Below are 17,965 nucleotides of genomic sequence, written 5' to 3' on the forward strand. Positions count from 1 at the left end.
AATAAGAGAAATCTAATTCAGCTATCTGAACAATATTGTCTTCCAGTCTTTGAATACAAGATGTTTTTCCCTTTATTTAGGTCATCTTTTTTTCAACAGTGTTTTATAATTTTTAGTGTACAAGTAGTACACTTCTTTTGTTAAATTTATTCCTACGTATATTCTTTTATGATCCTCTTTTAAATGAAATTGTTGTCTTAATTTAATCTTGGATTGTTCATTGCTAGTGTATAGAAATAGAATTGAGTTTTGTATAGTGATCTTAAATCATACAACCTTAGCTGTGACTGTTTTTGTGTATTTTCTAAGATTTTCTACATACAAGATCATGCCATCTGTGAATAGAAATAGTTTTTCTCCTTTTTTTCAATGTGAATGCCTTTTATTTTCTTTTCCTGCCTAACTGCTCTGGCTAGAAAATCCAGTACAATTTTGAAGAGAAATTATGACAGCAGACATCCTTGTCTTGTTCCCGATCTTAGGCGATATTAGGGAAATATAAACTAAAAAAGAAAATCTCCTGCCAACCCAGATAAACTCTCAACAAAAGTTGAAGAGAAAACAGTCTTATTATTGAATAAGCATCAAACCAGAATGGGGTCTGCATCACAGGTAATTCACTAAAGAGAATGTAAAGATAGAACGATACAACTAAGCAGATGCAATCCATTACGTACATGTTTTCAAGATAAATGATAACTAGTCTTCAAGTAAGTGGAATTGACAGCAGCATTTGTCACACGTAGTTCATGGTAAATTCACCTGGTAATTGGGGTAGCCACCTGTGTTTGCTAATTGCCTTTATCCAAAAGAAAAACCAATTTCTCCTATCTTTATGACAGGATAGGTTTGTAACTTGGAGCCAAGAGCCAGCTGAAGTTAGACTCCTACCCTCCCATGGGAACTGGGAGGTAGGGGCACTATCTTCCTTGATGATTTCAAAGGGATGGCTCTCCGATCCTTAAGAAAAAGACTCCTGGTTGTAAAACTGATAAAAGGCTTATTTGGATTTAAAAAGATTTATGTATATCTTCACGGGACAGAGAAAGGATTCACAATGACAAGGTTTTGTTTGTTTTTTGGAGGGGGGTAAGGAGAGGCAGAGGAAGAGGGAAAGAGAGAGAACCTTAAGCAGGCTCAATGCCCAGCATGGAGCCCAACATGGGGCTCGATCTCACAACCCTGAGATCACAACCTGAGCTGAAATCAGGAGTTGGACACTTGACAGACTAAGCTACCCAGATGCCCACAATGACAAGTTTTCTAAGGTAAATGCACTAGGAAAAAGAGGGGAGGGCATTGGAAAGTCCTTTTTGTATCAGGAAAAATTCTGTTTTTTTAAAAATATATATGTATTTACCCTTATGAGGGGACACTTTTAGGTTTTATTGTTAAGTATGATGTTACTTGAGGATTGTACAGATGTCTTTTATTAGGTTGAGGAAGTTTCCTTCTGTTGCTAGTTTGTTGAGTGCTTTTATCATGAAAGAGAGTTGGATTTTGTCCAACGCTTTTTCTGCATCTATTGAGATAACTTCTTTCATTCTGTCAGTGTAGTGTATTATATTGATTGATTTTCATATTTCAAACCAATCTTGAATCTGAGATAAATCCCACTTGGTCATGGTGTATAATCCTTAGTCCATGTTGTTAGGTTCAGTGTGCTAGTGTTTTTTTTGTTTGTTTGTTTGTTTGTTTTGTTTTAATTTAAATTCAATTAGCCAACATATAGTACATCATTAGTTTCAGATGTAGAGTTCAGTAATTCATCAGTTGTGTATAACACCCAGTGCTCATCACATCACATGCCCTCCTTAATGCCCCTCACTCGGTTACCCCAACCCCCCACCCACATCCCCTCCAGCAACCCTCAGTTTGTTTCCTATAGTTAAGAGTCTGTCACAGTTTGTCTCCCTCCCCGATTTCTTCTCATTCAGTTTTCCCACCCTTCCCCTACGATCCTCTGCACTGTTTCTTATATTCCACATATGACTGAAACCATCTGATAATTGTCTTTCTCTGATTGACTTATTTTGCTCAGCATAATAAGCTCCAGTTCCATCCACGTTGATGTGCTAATGTTTTGTTGAAGTTTTTATGTCTATATTCATGAGATATTAGTCTGTAATTTTCTTCTATTATTATGCCTTTGGTTTTGATATCATGGTAATACTGTCCTCTTTGAATGAGTTACAAAGTGTTCCTTCCTTTTCTGTTTCTTAGTACAATTTATGAAGGATTGCTGTTCCATCTTTACACATTGATAGAATTCACCAGTGAAGTCATCTGGTTCTGGGTTTTCCCTTATGGGAAGTTTTTTGATTATTAATTCAATTTTTTGTTATTGTTCTATTCAGATTTCCCTTTTCTACTTCAGTCGATTTTGGTATTTTTGTGTGTTTCTAGTAATTTTTCCATTCTCTCTAGGTCATCTACTTCGGTACAATTGTTCTTAGTATACCTTTTCTTTTTTTTTTTTTTTCCTTACTTCTTTAAGGTCAATAGTAGTGTTTTGTCTTTCATTCCTAATTTTAGTAATTTGAATCTTCTCTTTCATTTTTTTCTTGGTCAGTCTAGCTAAAGGTGGTCAATTTTGTTGATTTTTAGAAGAACCAACTATTGTTTTTATTGCTTTTCTCTGTTTTTCTATTCTCTATTTTATTTATTTCTGCATTAATCTTTATTACTATCTTTCTTCCTTGCTTGGGGTTTAGTTTGCTCTTCTTTTTCTAGTTTCTTAGGGTAGTAGGTTAGGAAACATTTTTAAGATCTTTCTTCTCTTATTATATAGGCATTTATAGCTGTAAATTCCCTTATAAGCACTGATATAGGGACATCCCATAGGTTTTGCTATGTTTTATTTTTGTTTTCATTCATCTCAAGGTATTTCCAGCTATCCTTTTAACTTCTTTGATCTATTGGTTATTTAAGAGTATGTTGTTTAATTTTCACAGGTTTATGTATTCCCCAAATTTCCTTCTGTTAATTCTGCCTAGTTTCCATTCCAGTGTGGTTGATGAACATACTTTGTATAACTTCAATCCTTTTAAGTGTATTGATTTTATTAGTTTTTGTGTGTATCATTCTCATTGTCTTTATTTTCTAAATTATTTTTAAAATTTGATCTCATTCACTTATAAGTAATATATATATATATATATATATATATATGTTTGGCATTTCAATGTTTTGGGGCTTTTCTTTGAAGCTTATTTTTTTATTTGATTTTATTATGTCATAGAATATAACTTATATAATTACAGTTTTTCAGAATAAGTTAAGAAATTCTTTATACTCTGATGATTCAGATAATCATTCACCCCCAAATGGGTGGATTGATACAAAAATAGTTATTTGCTCAAATTCTGCAAATTGGTCAGGGCTTTTTGAGGATAGCTTATATGTGCTCCATGCAGCTTCAACTGGGCAGCTCAACTGGGGCAGGAGAAATCTCTTCCAGTGATGGTTGGTACTGGCCATTTGGTGGGAGCTCACCTGGAGCTATTGGCTGGGTGCTTGGTTTACTTCCATGTGTTCTCTTTACATGGCTAGATCAGGCTTCATTTCCTACATTATGGTGGCTGAGAGCTGAAAGGGATTATCTCAAGAGTTGGAGTTACAAAAATATAGCCTCCATGTACAAGCACTTACCAAACATCTGTTAGCATAACACTCGCTAATGTCTTATTGGCTAATGCCAGTCACATGGCCAAGCCCAGAAATTATGTATGAAAGGAGCGTACAAGGGTATGCTTACCAGTAAAAGTGCTTCGTTGGCAAGTCACCAAGGGAATAGTCTGCTACACATGAAATGTAGTGAAGTTTATGCAAGTTTTGTAGATTCTTTGAAGAGACTTTATTGTATTTTTAGGTCACAGAGCTCAATATATGTTTATCTGACTATATTAATTGACAAATTATTCAGATCTTCTATATCCTTACTTATGTCAGTGATAAATTGGTGTGTAAAAATCATCATCTACTATTGTGGTTTTTTGTTTGTTTTTTAATTTAGCGGTTATTTTAGTTCAGGCTTATAACAGACATGGACTGGGTAGTTTATAAAAACAGAAGTTTGCTTCTCACAGTTGTATAGGCTGTGAAATCTAAGATCAAAGCACTGACAGGTTTGGTGTCTGGTGAGGCTTGCTTCTGGGTTCACAGAGGGCTATCTTCTCAACATGTCCAACATATGTTGAAGGGACAAGAGAGCTTTCTGGGATTTCTTTTAAAAGGGCTCTAGTCTCTTCAATCTCATTCATGAGGGCTTTGCCTTCATGACCTAACCACCTCCCAAAGGGCCCCCTCTTAATACCATCCCATTGGGGGTTAGGCTATCAATTTTGGGGGGCACACATCATTCCATAATAGTGGTCTTTATATTTATAACAGTTCCTATTTTGTTAATTTTTATGCAATTTAGAGCAAATATGTTATGGTTTATGAATCTATTTTCAATTTTACTTTTCATCAGTGACAAGTGGCTATCATTGTACTAAATACTTTTTTGTTTGTCTCAAGTGTTTCCTTTGTTTCATATTAGTATTATAAATTATTTTTGTTTTGCCCTCAGTCACTTTTATTATTTCTTGTCGTTGTATTGCATTTGTAATGACTCTGTCTGGAATTCTTTGTCTTTTCATTGACTATTAAGAACTCTCCTTTTGAGTATGACCTGTTTTCTTAGACAATGAACCCATTCACAAAACTTGTTAGTTTATAATTTTCATAAATTTGAAAAAGGAGAGGAAACAGATCGAGTAATCAGTTTAAAAGCATTGAATCTTTCAGTGTTGGTACAATAAATTAAGGTGACAATCTCTAAATGTGGTAACAAAGCAAAATAGAATCCTTATTTCACTTTTTCTGTTTCTCTTTCTCCCTTTCCCCTATTCAAGCTTCCAACATTTGAGGAAAAGGGAGGAGTAGAAATTATTTGAGTGAATTTGGTATCCCTATACCTTATATTTTAAAAATGTGTTGCATTTGGCAATCTTTCTAACATATTTGACAGGTCATTTTCCTGTTGTATTGGGAAGGAAACAAAGCACAAAGAAGATAGCTAATTTTCCACAGTCCCACAGTGTCAAGGTGTCATTCCATTCAGCCACACCAGGTTCATTGCTAAATTGATTTATTTTCTCCACAAAGAGCTGGCTTCCCATGGACTACACAGATAACAGTTAATTCCTAAATGGAACACAATGCATTTGGTACTGAATGCAGTGCTTTATTCCTTTCTGTTTTGAAAATCTGTAGTTACTGTGTTTAAAAGAGAGAAGAAGGGATTATTTTGATAAATGTTCAGATTGTTAAAATTAATTTCAGTGGTGTTGGGAGTTGGGAAATTTTCAAGGTTGATCCTTCTAAAGAAAGTAAAAGCTGCCTGGCTTGCATTTTAGTGACTTGAATAAGAGAAAAGTTTAGATAGACCATTTAGCTCCTTGCTTATAGGAGGAAGGAAATTAGCAATTTAGTGTGGATAAAATGGTGGTAAAAATGGACCCTCATTCGTTAACATTTACACAGAAATCTAGGAGTCATACAGTGGACAATTGCTTTTATTTTAAACCCTAATTTTAATCAGGTTAATAGAAACAATAACCAATTATGGCAAAGCAGAATGTCAGCAAAACCATGTATGAAGGGAAACAGTTTCTCTCGTCATATCAGAGTTACAGTCAGCAAAGAGCAATTGTCATAAAATGTGACTTAATTCTTCCTCCCTTGCTCTATGGAATCTCTTTCTTCTGTATTCCTCTACTCTGTTTTCATTTCATACTTCCCATGTGGCTTGAACTCAATATATCAGGCTGTTGTCCTTTAGCTCATTGTCAACCAGTTTATCAATACTATGGCCATTGATTCCCTGTGTTTTAATCTTTCTCTCTCATTTCTCCTTATCAGTTTCCTGGGAACATCTACAGTGTTTAACACAAAGGAAGAGATCACTACTTATGAGATGCAGACATTGGCCGCAGGGCAGATACTGTGGGTGTAGGAGGCTTTTCTGTACTCCCCAAATCACAGTGAATCTGTTGTTATTGATAGTTTTCTTTGTTGGGGTTTAGCAAATGATTTACTTATCAAGAACAGGGAGACAGAGTGAAATCAATCATGAGAAGGCTGCCAAAGGCCATGGCAAAGGTTTTTCATATATTCAGAATTATGGAACTTCTGTTTAAAAGATGAAAGAGGAATGCTTTTCTTTTCTTCTTCAGTCACCTAAAATTACAGATCTAGGATCTATTTGCCCAGTATTTCATGAGGAAATACTGTGAGGAGTCAGTCTAAGACATCTACAATTAAAAAGGATGAATTCTTGGGGTGCCTGGGTGGCTCAGTCAGTTAAGTGTCTGCCTTCAGCTTAGGTCATGATCCCAGGGTCCTGGAATTAAGCCCCAGGTCAGGCTCTCTGCTCAGGGGGAAGCCTGCTTCTCCCTCTCCCTCTGCCTGTCACTCCCCTGCTTGTGCTCTCTCTCTTTCTCTCTACCCCCGACTCTGTCAAATAAATAAATAAAGTCTTTTAAAAAAAAAAAGGATGTATTCTTAAAAATAATTTTGAAATATGTACTGTTGTCTTTTAGAATTAAAAAATCCTTTGGTAAGTTGGTACAGCCACTCTGGAAAACAGTGTGGAGGTCCCTTAAAAAGTTAAAAATTGAGCTACCCTATGACCCAGCCATTGCACTACTGGGTGTTTACCCCAAAGATACAGACGTAGTGAAGAGAAAGGCCATATGCACCCCAATGTTCATAGCAGCATTGTCCACAATAGCTAAATCGTGGAAGGAGCCGAGATGCCCTTCAACAGATGACTGGATTAAGAAGTTGTGGTCCATATATACAATGGAATATTACTCAGCTGTCAGAACTAATTCTTAACATTTTCTGCAACATGGACGGCACTGGAGTAGATAATGCTAAGTGAAATAAGTCAAGCAGAGAAAGACAACTATCATATGATTTCTCTCGTCTATGGAACATAAGAACTAGGATGATCGGTAGGGGAAGAAAGGGATAAAGAAAGGGGGGGTAATCAGAAGGGGGAATAAAGCATGAGAGACTATGGACTATGAGAAACAAACTGAGGGCTTCAGAGGGGAGGGGGGTGGGGGAATGGGATAGACTGGTGATGGGTAGTAAGGAGGGCGCGTATTGCATGGTGCACTGGGTGTTATACACAACTAATGAATCATCGAACTTTACATTGGAAACCGGGGATGTACTGTATGGTGACTAACATAATATAATAAAAATCATTTTAAAAAAATCCTTTGGTTTTGTTTAAAAATCTTAAATATAAAACAGGTTTTAGTAGTGTAGCGAAAGTAAGATATCATCAAAAATTATTTGCTCACAGATTTGTTTTTGAGTAGCAAGTGCTCTAATTTTGAACATAATGTTGACTCTATCCCCAATATCCCCAATGTTTAGGTCACACTGAAAAACAAATTTAATCTTCCTTATAAAACTGTATATATATCTGTCATTAAGATGTTTTTAAACCTTAATTAATGAACACAGCGTTTCAAAACAGGAATAGATCTTACAAATCTCTCTTATAGAGATGAGAAAATTGAGACCCACCAAAGGTCAAATAGCCACAGAACAGTTAAATGCTAACTCATGAAATATACTTTTACTTCTAATAACAACTCTTTTCTTCATAGCACTTAATAAATTTGTATTTATTTGCTTTTATGTTCATTGTCTCCCTTAGCATAATGTAAATGTCGTGAGGCCTGGGATTTTTGATGTGTTTCATTCACTGCTATGTCCCAACATCTACAACGGTGCCTGGCACATAGTAGGTGTTCAATACATATTTGTTGAGTCGATGAAAGTATGACTAGGGAAGCGTATGGGCTGTAGTGCTTTTTCAATTTGGTGTCAGGCCATGTGTATTTGCTGGCTTGGTAAGAGAATGTTTCATGCAATAGGTAGAACTAGATCTCTATGTTAAAGCCTAGTATTGCTTGGTGGTGAAGGGAGTGAACATGCTAGAAAAGTGTTGCCATGAACTAGGGGCAAAGATCTGGAGGCCCCATAGGTACAACAGGATGAGAGTAGACTACCACCAGTGTTTTGAGGTCACATACACTTTTCTCAAGTTGGACCTGGTGGAAGAAATAGCCTGATGGCACGGTCGGCACTACCAATTTTTTTCCCTGAGAGTGGTAAAAGTCTTTGGCCTATTTGACTTTGACTTAAATAGGCCAAAGGTCAAATATTCATTTGGTTGTCCAGTCAGACATCTGTCTTCAGGATTCAGAAATATGACAGTCCCATCATCACTACCTTGTCTGCTGTGATGCCTGTTTTTTTCTAAACCCCTTATTGACACAGTCCTCATAAAAGTTGCCAGGTTTCCCTGTGTAATAAATAATGATGATGATGATGGCACTCTGCATTTGTTCAGCACATAGAATTTTTCATGATACTTGTACGTAATTATCTCATGAGCAGATTCTGCACTGCAGGAAATTGCAGTGTTGGATAAAATGATCTAAACTCAGTTGTGCTACCCAGGCAGTGTCTTCTGATCCTAGTGGGGAGATGAAAATTGAGTCTAACTTGACTTTTCATTTTCCAGTTAAAACATCACATCAGTTAAAGGCAGATCGACAGACACACTTGTGTTCATAGGTCTTATTTTGCATAAGACAGTATCAATCTATTTATTCTTTGTACTATCATGAGTTTTATATATATTACATATAAATACTTCCCTGGCTTAAAGAAGTATTGCATTAGTCATGAAATGATGGGTCAGTTTTAGTTTTAAGAGTCATCTACCCCTCGTTCACGGAAAGTATATTGATAACTCTTCCAGTAAGTGTCTTGCCATTCTAGTTTACAAAATGTTGCTTAGGGGTCTGAATCATATATCTCCCTAAACCCAATCCACAGGAGGCAGGTGACCCAGTGCAAAGGTTTGGTGTCCAGAAACCAGTCATGGCCTACCTCAACCTTGGAACTAATGAGGCTATTATGATGAATCATAATCCAGTGTATTTATTATTTAACTAAATCACTTACAGATAAGATATGCTCATTGGGCCTGGATTTAACATTTCATATATTCATATGTGTTTTGTACTTTAAGATGGTGCTTATATTTAAAAGAACCTTCTAATCATTGATTTCATTGGCGCTAAGACACATTAATACATGTCTTCATGCAACATGAGAGAAATGCAATACTTTTGAGAAATGTCCCAAATGCCCATATAAATACACTGCTTTCATTATTTTTATAAAGTAAGTGAAGAAAACCATATTTAATATGTAGATAGCTTTTTGTATGCTTTTCTATAAGAAGGATGACTTGAACACTAACAACGGAGAGTACACAAATAACATTGCAACTAGGGTTGCCGGATAAAATACAGGATGCCAAATAAAATTTGAATTTCAGATAAACAAGGAGTTTTTCAGTTTGTGTCCCAGGTATTGTATTTTTTTAGTATAAATTTGTCCCAAATATTGCATTATTTTAGTAATTCAAATTTAACTGAGTGTCTTGGATTTTTATTGGCTAAGGCTGCCAATCCTAGATGCAACTTAGAGGCAGGTAGGCCCTAAAATTTGTGATGAAGGCGCGGCCAGTTTTCTTCAGGCATAGTCTATTATTCCATGGTTCTTAAATGTGTCATCCAATTTTCTTTTCTCTCTATAAGAAGCTTGTGTTTAGAACAGTATTGGAACTGTTTAGATATCAAATCTCTTTATCTGCTTATGGCAGCAGGCTTCTGTGAACTGAGAACTTTTCCATGATACCAGGGTTCAGAACCTCCAAGGATAAGACTTTAAGAGACTCTTAATATCCAGAATGATATTACCCATTGGTAATAAGTTGATGTTATCAACTATGGATCTCATAGGCATGAATTAATACATTCCAAACTGGTCTAGTTTCTTCTCCCACACGGGCTCCCACTGTATCTATGTTAATGATACCGACACCCACCCCATCGTTCAAGCCAGACACTTGGGAGTCTGGAAATGAGGGGTCTTCCCTTCCCTTATTTTCTTTCTCACATCCAGTCAGTCCTGTGGAATTCCTTTCCTCCCTGTTTCCTTGGCCATCGCATTAGCGGTGGCTCCCCTGCTTCTTTGCCTCCCCTTCAGCTCACTCCCTTCACCCTTGCATAGTGGGGAACACACTGGGCTGATGAGAATGCCCTTTCACTGCTGTGGCTCTAGAGGGACTAGACCATATTCTATTTATGCCTGCAGGTACTTAATAAGTAGGGTCTCATAGAAGAAATCAGAACATGGAAGGATCTTGCAAGTGCATTCATCATTCTGCCTAGAGTGCTTTTTGCTAAGCTCTGCTCATCTCACTGAATGTCTGAGTATCACATTGCTCACTCTCCAGAAAGTGCCCCTAGCCACTTATTTCCTCTGGGTTCTCCCAGCTTCCCTCATTTCCATTCATTCTCATCGATTCCCATCCCACCATAGTGATTGTTTTTTGAGCTATTTCTCAGAAACACTTTACCCACCTCCAACAATCATAGACATGTGCCAATAATATGCACACACACACATATGTACTTGTGTGCATGCATTCACTGTATCCATCCTCTCATTGCTAAACGTTCTATATTGAATCATTCTAAGATAGAGCATAATTTGCTCTTCGGTCTCAACAAACTATAATTATTGGCCTATACATTTAATTATGTCACTTCAGGTCAGTTTTTTATCGCCATGAATTCACAGGGACTTTTGCCTCCTTGAGTCAGCAAATAGTGGATCTTGTGTTCCCAGTTTATATTCTTTTAAAATTAACATTTTTGTTTCTTTTTCACTTAACAATGATAAATTAGTTCTTGTTCTCCTTCTTCTTAAAGGCAGTCTAGGGAGATGAACGTTTGATAGCCAGAACCTGAGAATGAAATGTACTTTTTAATAGACTTAGAATTAATGCATTGCAGTGGGATGCAAAAAATCCCTTTCTATCCTTACCCAGTGAAGCCAATGTTCTTGGGTGAATTATTTCAATAAAAGAAACTTATCTCTGAACATTTAGCCTTACCTGTGTCCTAAACAACTCAAGATTCTTTTATTAGTAATTTTTAGTATTTGTTAGGCAAAATTTTCTTTTATGATGTCTCCCGGCCCCACTTCTAAGCTGTGACATCACTATATCGCCAATGAGATACTTTAATAATAGCTTTTCAATTTCTCTAAAAATTCTAATTTCTTCTCCAATTTCATATGCTCTTCAACAGATAAATCTCCCTCAGCTCTAGTATTTCTTTCTGCTTGTTAGCGCTGTATATAAGCTCATTCTTATGAACTTACAGATGTCACATATTATAAGTTTATCTCCTGTGGCAAGTGCTAGCATTTGGCAGGTTAAGTTTATCTGCGGGTCACTAGTGTGATAATGGTAGACACACCAGGAATTGGGGATAATCTGAAGTGCAGATGCTGTGGAAACATTGGATCTTGAGATCAGAAAGTTTCAATGGGATGCAGAGTAGCCAGCCCTGAGTCTCTCAGATTAAGAAGAAGTTCCCATGGACCCACACATGGGTGCACCCTCAATTACACACACACACACACACACACACACACACACACACACTCATACACACACACACATCTTTAAAAACCAAAAGATTGTTTGAAATGCAAATGGAAGCAGAGATGGAAGTAGAAAAATAAAAAAAAATGTTTGCCTCAGGAGGTAGTGTTGGGGCAAAAACAGCCACAGGTTCCACCAGGAATTATGAAGAAAACAAGCCCCAGGGTTAAGAGGGCTCTCTGGGACCGACTATCTCCCTGGTACAGAAGCTCGGGCCTTTGTCTGCAGAGATGCCTTGGCCCTTTTGCTACACCTCAGAAACAGTCCTTGAAATTCAAGAGGGACCCTGGGGCGGCTCAGTTGGTTAAATGGGCAACTCTTGATTTCAGCTCAGGTCATGATCTCAGGGTTTTGAGATCAGGCCCAACCATGTAGGGCTCTGCGCTGGGTAGGGAGCCTGCTTCAGATTCTCTCCCTCCCTCTGCCCCCCACGCCCGAAAAAAAGAAATTTCAGAAAGTGGGAGGGTTGTTGACATCGGTTGGGTTCTCAGTTCTGATTGGTAAATAGACACGCATTCAGAGTCCAGGACTTTATCCTAAGAATCAGTGGTTTGTAACAGAGCCACCACAGTATGTGGTGCGTGTGCCTGAGGGGCACGTGGATGGCCATTAGGTCTGGGAATTGTCCACGTATGGTTTTAATGGAAGCCTTGGGCATGAAAAAAATTATCCAAGGAGAGAGTGAAGAGTGAGAAGAAAAACGTCATTTAACACATGGATGAAAGGAAAAAGCACCATTTTATGGGAACTGAGAGGACCGAAGGGACTACCTTTTTTAATATTGCAACCTACCTCCCCCTATCCACTCCGGACCTCCTTTATCCTAATCCAAGTTTTCTATTTCCTATAGCATTTATCACCTACTACAATACTATGTAATGTAATTTACTTTTTGATAGTTGTGTTGTGCTTTATATCTTCCCTGCCACCTGTTTCTTACTGGAAGGTAAGCTCCATGAGGACAAGTGCCTTTGTTGATACATTCTAAGCAGGTAGACCAGTGCCTGGTACTTTGGAGGTTTATTGAATGAATGAATGAATGAATGAATGAATGAATGAATGAAAAAAATAATGTCTCAACAAGTTTCAGTTGATAGTGTCAAAAATTTCAGGGAAGTCACCTAAAACAAGTGAGGCAATTAGTAATCCACTGGTGCTCTAAGGAGGAGCCCTGCCAATGGCAAGGTAGGAATAGATGCTGGACTAGATTTGAATGATGGATGGTGGGTAAGGAAGTGGAGAGGGAAAACAGGAATCCCTCTTTCAAAAGACTTTGCTTTGAAATGAAGGAAAAGGTGGTAGTTACAGGAAGACTTGGGGTCAAGGATGGATTTTACATTATTTGTTTTTGTTGTTTTTAATCGATGAGACTCATAGGGCAATGGCAGAACATGGTCTGTTTCCAAGAAGTGGTGAAGGATCACCTTTCTGTTAGGGGAAGGTCACTCGAGTGGTTGTAGAGAGGGTGGCCTAGAGCAGGAGAGACTAGGCTCAAGGACTAGGCTCAGCTGGGCCACTGCTGTCAGAGAGGATGGGAGTGCTGTTATCTCTGACTGTGCCCTCGGTCTCTTCTCCTTTGGCTGTCATTGACCACCATTCCTTCCCCTCTGCCCTGCTCTTCTACTTCAACTCCCTGGAATGCCTTCTGAGATTAGCAGTCTCCTCTTAGTGTCTCCTCTGAAACTTCACCTCCTGACTTTAGGTGAAAACTAGTTGTTCTCTGAAGGTCCTGTGATAGTGTTTGGAGATGGGCCTTTGTGAAGTAATTAGGTTTAGATGAGATCAGGAAGATGGGGCCCTCATGACGGAATCAGTGCTCTTACAAGAAGACCAGTCACCCCCCAGCACAGTCCTCCCTCCACCCCCCACCCCCATCCATGTGAAGATACAGCAGGAAAGTGGCCATCTGCAGGCCAGGAAGAGGGCCCTTACCGCAGAACAGAATTGGCTAGTACCTTGATTTTAGACTTCCCAGCTTTCTGAATTGTGAGAAATAAATTCCTGTTTATTCTTGCTTAAGACATTCCATCTATCATCTTTTGTTATGGTACCTCAAACTGACTAATACACTATTTAATTTAATTGTCCCATGTTTGGTCACTGGGAGCTCTTTAGGTTGTGTTCTGTGCCCCTTTGACATAACCTCATCATTATAAGTTTTTTTTTTTCTTTTGAACACTAACTTCCTGGCAATACAAGATGCTCCAGGCTCATTTGGTACATATCCTGCCCCCAGTCCTAGAATCAAGCATTTCTCCAAGGAGTCCTGATTCTTTTTGTTAGAGAATGGTATTAAAAACCAAGATCTGGGGGCACCTGGGTGGCTCAGTTAGTTAAGCGTATGACTCTTGATTTCAGCTCTGGTCATGACCTCAGAGTTGTGACATGGAGTCCCGTGTTGGGCTCTTCTCTGGGCATGGAGTCTGCTTAAGATTCTCTGTCTCTCTCTGTCCTTCTGTCCTTCCCTCCCAACACTCATGTGCTCTTTCTCTCTCTTTCTCTATCAAAAAGAAAGAAAGAAAGAATGAACAAACAAACTAAGATCTGGAGCTAAGAGTGCTCGTTGCTACTGGGATGTTGTCATCTCTAGTCCTTTTCAGCTGGCAGAGCAAGGAGATATATGTATATACTAACCTATATACATACAGGTATCTATGACTATTTCTATATGCAACCATAGGTATCAATAGCAGGCTAAACACGAGTTCATGGTGTTGTCTTCAACTCTATTTTAATACCCTGTGAGTAGAGTACACCAAACCTACCTCTTTCCTTGCTTATCAATAGGATCCCTCTCCAACAGTGAGAAGTCTGGCTTTTGCCATCTGCTAATTCCAGGATACATATAGAGCAGGATCAGAATTGTTACTCTTTACCCCTAGAGGAAACAACTTTATTTATTGACTAGCGGGTAGTCCTAATGTACGGTACCTTTTGCGTGTCATCTTACTGCTTCCAAAACATGGAGCACTTCACAAATTTGCATGTCATCCTTGTGCAGATGTCAGGCTAATCTTCACTCCATCATTCTAATTTTATTACATGTGCAGAAGTGAGTCCAATAATCAAAACTTTAACAAACATGATAATATGACGACTGCAGGAAAGAATATACTTACCTACGCACAAAACCTTTTAACATCTGTTATCGAATTTCATTTACTTTGGTCTGTTTAAAGGAAGAAAGTGCCTCCTCTAAACTTACATAAATCATCATATTATTGAATTACTTAAGAGTTATCAAAATATTCATATTTTAAAATGTTTTAAGACACATCAAGGTCCACTGTTTTTCTTGTTTACCTCACTTAGTAAATAAGAATCCTTGGCAATTAGCAACTCAATTGTTTTTATATCAGTGAAGGGCTAGTGGTGGCATTTTAAAATCTAAACAAAAAGTTTATCTTTTGAAAAAATTAAATTAAGCATCCTTCCAGCCTCATCTTTCTTCTGTCTTATTTTCACTATCAATTTGTGAATTATGATTTTGTAAAACAGAGGTCATGTGTAGCAGCCCCGTCTCAAAGACTGCTGATTGTGAGTGATGATTACTTATTTGTTAAAATATTTATAATAAATACGCATTGTTCCTTTGCCATCCACTTAACTCTTTACTACCCCTGGCTTCACTTAAAATTTTTTTCCAGCTCTGTTGAGGTGTTATTAACAATTAAAAATTGTATATGGTGAAGGTGTGCAGTGTGATGTTTCAGTGCACTTACACTTTGTGAAATAATTAGTGATGTTTCAGTGTACTTACACTTCGTGAAATAATTAGCGCAGTCAAGCTAAGTAGCTTATCCATCACCTCACATAGTTAACCTCTTTTTAAAATTTTATTTGATTTAACTTCCATTACATTGTTACATCTTTGTGTGTGATAATACTTGTGATCTACTTTTAGCAAAGTTCATGTATATAATACACTATTATTAACTAGAGTCACCATGTTGTATGTTAGATCAGCACTCATAAAAATAAGTACTGTTTTATTGATGTATAACTGACAGTGGCTGTAAGTTTTACACACTTAATTGTAAATATTTTAATATTTGCCGGAAAAGCCCCAAATTTTGTTTAATATCACCTACGTTATATTTTATCACTAAAAGATTTTAGATGACTGGATCACATAGGAATAACCATTTTAAAAATACAGAATAATGTTTTTGTTTGACAAAAAGAAAACCCATTTTATTTTATTATTATTATTTTTTTAAAGATTTTATTTATTTGACAGAGATAGAGACAACCAGCGAGAGAGGGAACACAGCAGGGGGAGTGGGAGAGGAAGAAGCAGGCTCCCAGCAGAGGAGCCTGATGTGGGGCTCGATCCCAGAACGCCGGGATCACGCCCTGGGCCGAAGGCAGACGCTTAACGACTGTGCCACCCAGGCGCCCCAGAAAACCCATTTTAAACTGTGTATGTGTATCCTATTTAACTTCTTTCCTTTAAATGAGACATTGCTAGCTGTAAACCTCTGTATTTTTCTAAATGTGGTTGGGCTCACCTTAAGCAGAGAAATTGGAAAGACAACACATTGTTTTTCAAGGGTTTTCTAAATAATAACCGCAAAACACTTACATGATATTTATAAGTTGTGATTGAATCAGTGACGTTAGCCATATTTCCAAAAGGCTGGGTTCTCCTGAAGGTGAAAAAACATGAGGAGGTTTTGCCATAGAACCCGCATTAGTTTTCCAAGGCTGCCATAACAAAAATACCACAGACTGGGTGGCTTAAATTTATTTTCTCCCAGTTCCAAAGGCTGGAAATCCAAGATCCAAGTGTTGGCCAGTTTAGTTTCCTTTGAGGCCTGTCTGCTTTGGCTTCCAGATGCCAGGACTCCACCTTCTGACTGCATCTTCACATGGTTGTTCCTCTGTGTACCCATGCTCCTGCTCGTGGTGTCTCTTCCTCTTCTCGTAAGGACACCAGTCATGATTGGATCAGGGCCCATCCTAGTGGCATCATCTTAACTTAATCATCTCATACCGAACTTACTTTAACATAGGGTCACATTCTGAAGTAGTGGGATGGGGACTTCAACATATGAATTTTGGGGGGATGCAATTCAGACCATAACAGAATGTTTTGTTGTGGCTTCTAGAAATCAGACTCTGTGTTCTGTTTGTCATTGCTTTTGGCTATATGATATAATTCTTACCTTAGAGGATAGTAGAAGCTTATCCCAGAAGAAAAGTGATAGTTGGCAACTGTGTTGTTTGTGTTTAAGTCCCCTTTCTTATTCTTTTTCAGAGAAGTAATTCTTGGTCTTTTTTTCAGGACTTATGCCCAGCTTTGAAAATCTGATGAGAGCTATTGTATCAGTTAACTTTGACAAACTGCCTCAAAACTTAGTGGCTTAAAACAGTAAACTTTTTTTTGTTTTTTTTTTTTAATCAATACACTGTGTGTTGGCAAACTGGCCCGGTCCCAGTGAAGATTGCTGATCAGAGTATTGGCTGGGCTCGGTAGGCATTGTGGTCACCTGGTTTCCAATGGCTTCACTTACAGGTCTTATGGTTGAGTCTCTATGGGTAGTGATGGTAGAGGTAATTGGGCCATATGTTATCATCACCCAGTAGGCAGACCTGGGCTAACTCACTTGGCTGTGTTCATAGGGTTTTTAAGAGCAGGAAAGAAGAGCAAGCCCCAAAGAGTAAGTACTTTCTAAGTCTCTCCTTGTATCACTTTTGCTGGTATCTTCTTGGCCAAAGTAAGTCATAACAAGTCCAGATTCAAGGGGTAGAGAAATAGACTTTTTCCTTTAATGGAAGCTGCAAAGCCACGTGCAAAGGGGCACGCCTGTGGGAATAAGAGGAGTTTGTGGTCTCCAGTGAGAAAGAGGAGGAGGTGAAATGACGAGAACAATCAACTGAGTAAACTCTGTTTACTCAAGTGTTTTCCCCCAGGTTGAGTAATTATTTTTTCAGAAGAAATGAAGGCTCTTCTCCAAAGAAATACAGATGCTGGCTGTTGAGAGTGAAAGCATCCCAGGAACAGGAAATGGAAAAAGGGCCTGAGGGGAAGTGGGTAGAACACTCATAGCATCTGCTTCATGAGCTTTTGGAAATATGAAACAAATACTCTGAGTTCTTTGTAGATTAAAACCTGAGAAATTTGCCTGTGGGGGACAAAGACGACATTATTTTTTTTTTTCTGTTGAGGACATTATTTCTTGTTAAGGCATTTTTTTAATGTGAATATTTTTTAATGTTGACCAGGTGACAATAGGAGACACTTTTTATGCAGTTAGAAAGACCAGAACTCTGGAAATTTCATTCCCAATTCCCACATTGCCATCTTATTGAGCTCAAAATATCAAAAATGAAAATGCTCAACTGAGAGACCTAGAAATC

The 17,965-nt window shown here is 37.9% G+C and overlaps 1 protein-coding gene and 1 non-coding gene across 3 annotated transcripts in view; one reads left to right on the forward strand and one right to left on the reverse strand.

The window, feature by feature from the left end:
* Window positions 1-17,965, forward strand: part of NEK10 (NIMA related kinase 10) — a 219,997-nt gene that overhangs the window by 112,131 nt on the left and 89,901 nt on the right. The gene's annotated exons all lie outside the window — the stretch shown is intronic.
* LOC123777689 (U6 spliceosomal RNA) lies at window positions 14,559-14,664 on the reverse strand. Its single transcript, XR_006775709.2, has one exon. It is a non-coding gene; the product is annotated as a U6 spliceosomal RNA (small nuclear RNA).

The sequence above is a fragment of the Ursus americanus genome, chromosome 20 (genome assembly GCF_024610735.1).
Source record: "Ursus americanus isolate L20-20 chromosome 20, mUrsAme1.1.p, whole genome shotgun sequence".
NCBI lineage: Eukaryota > Metazoa > Chordata > Mammalia > Carnivora > Ursidae > Ursus > Ursus americanus.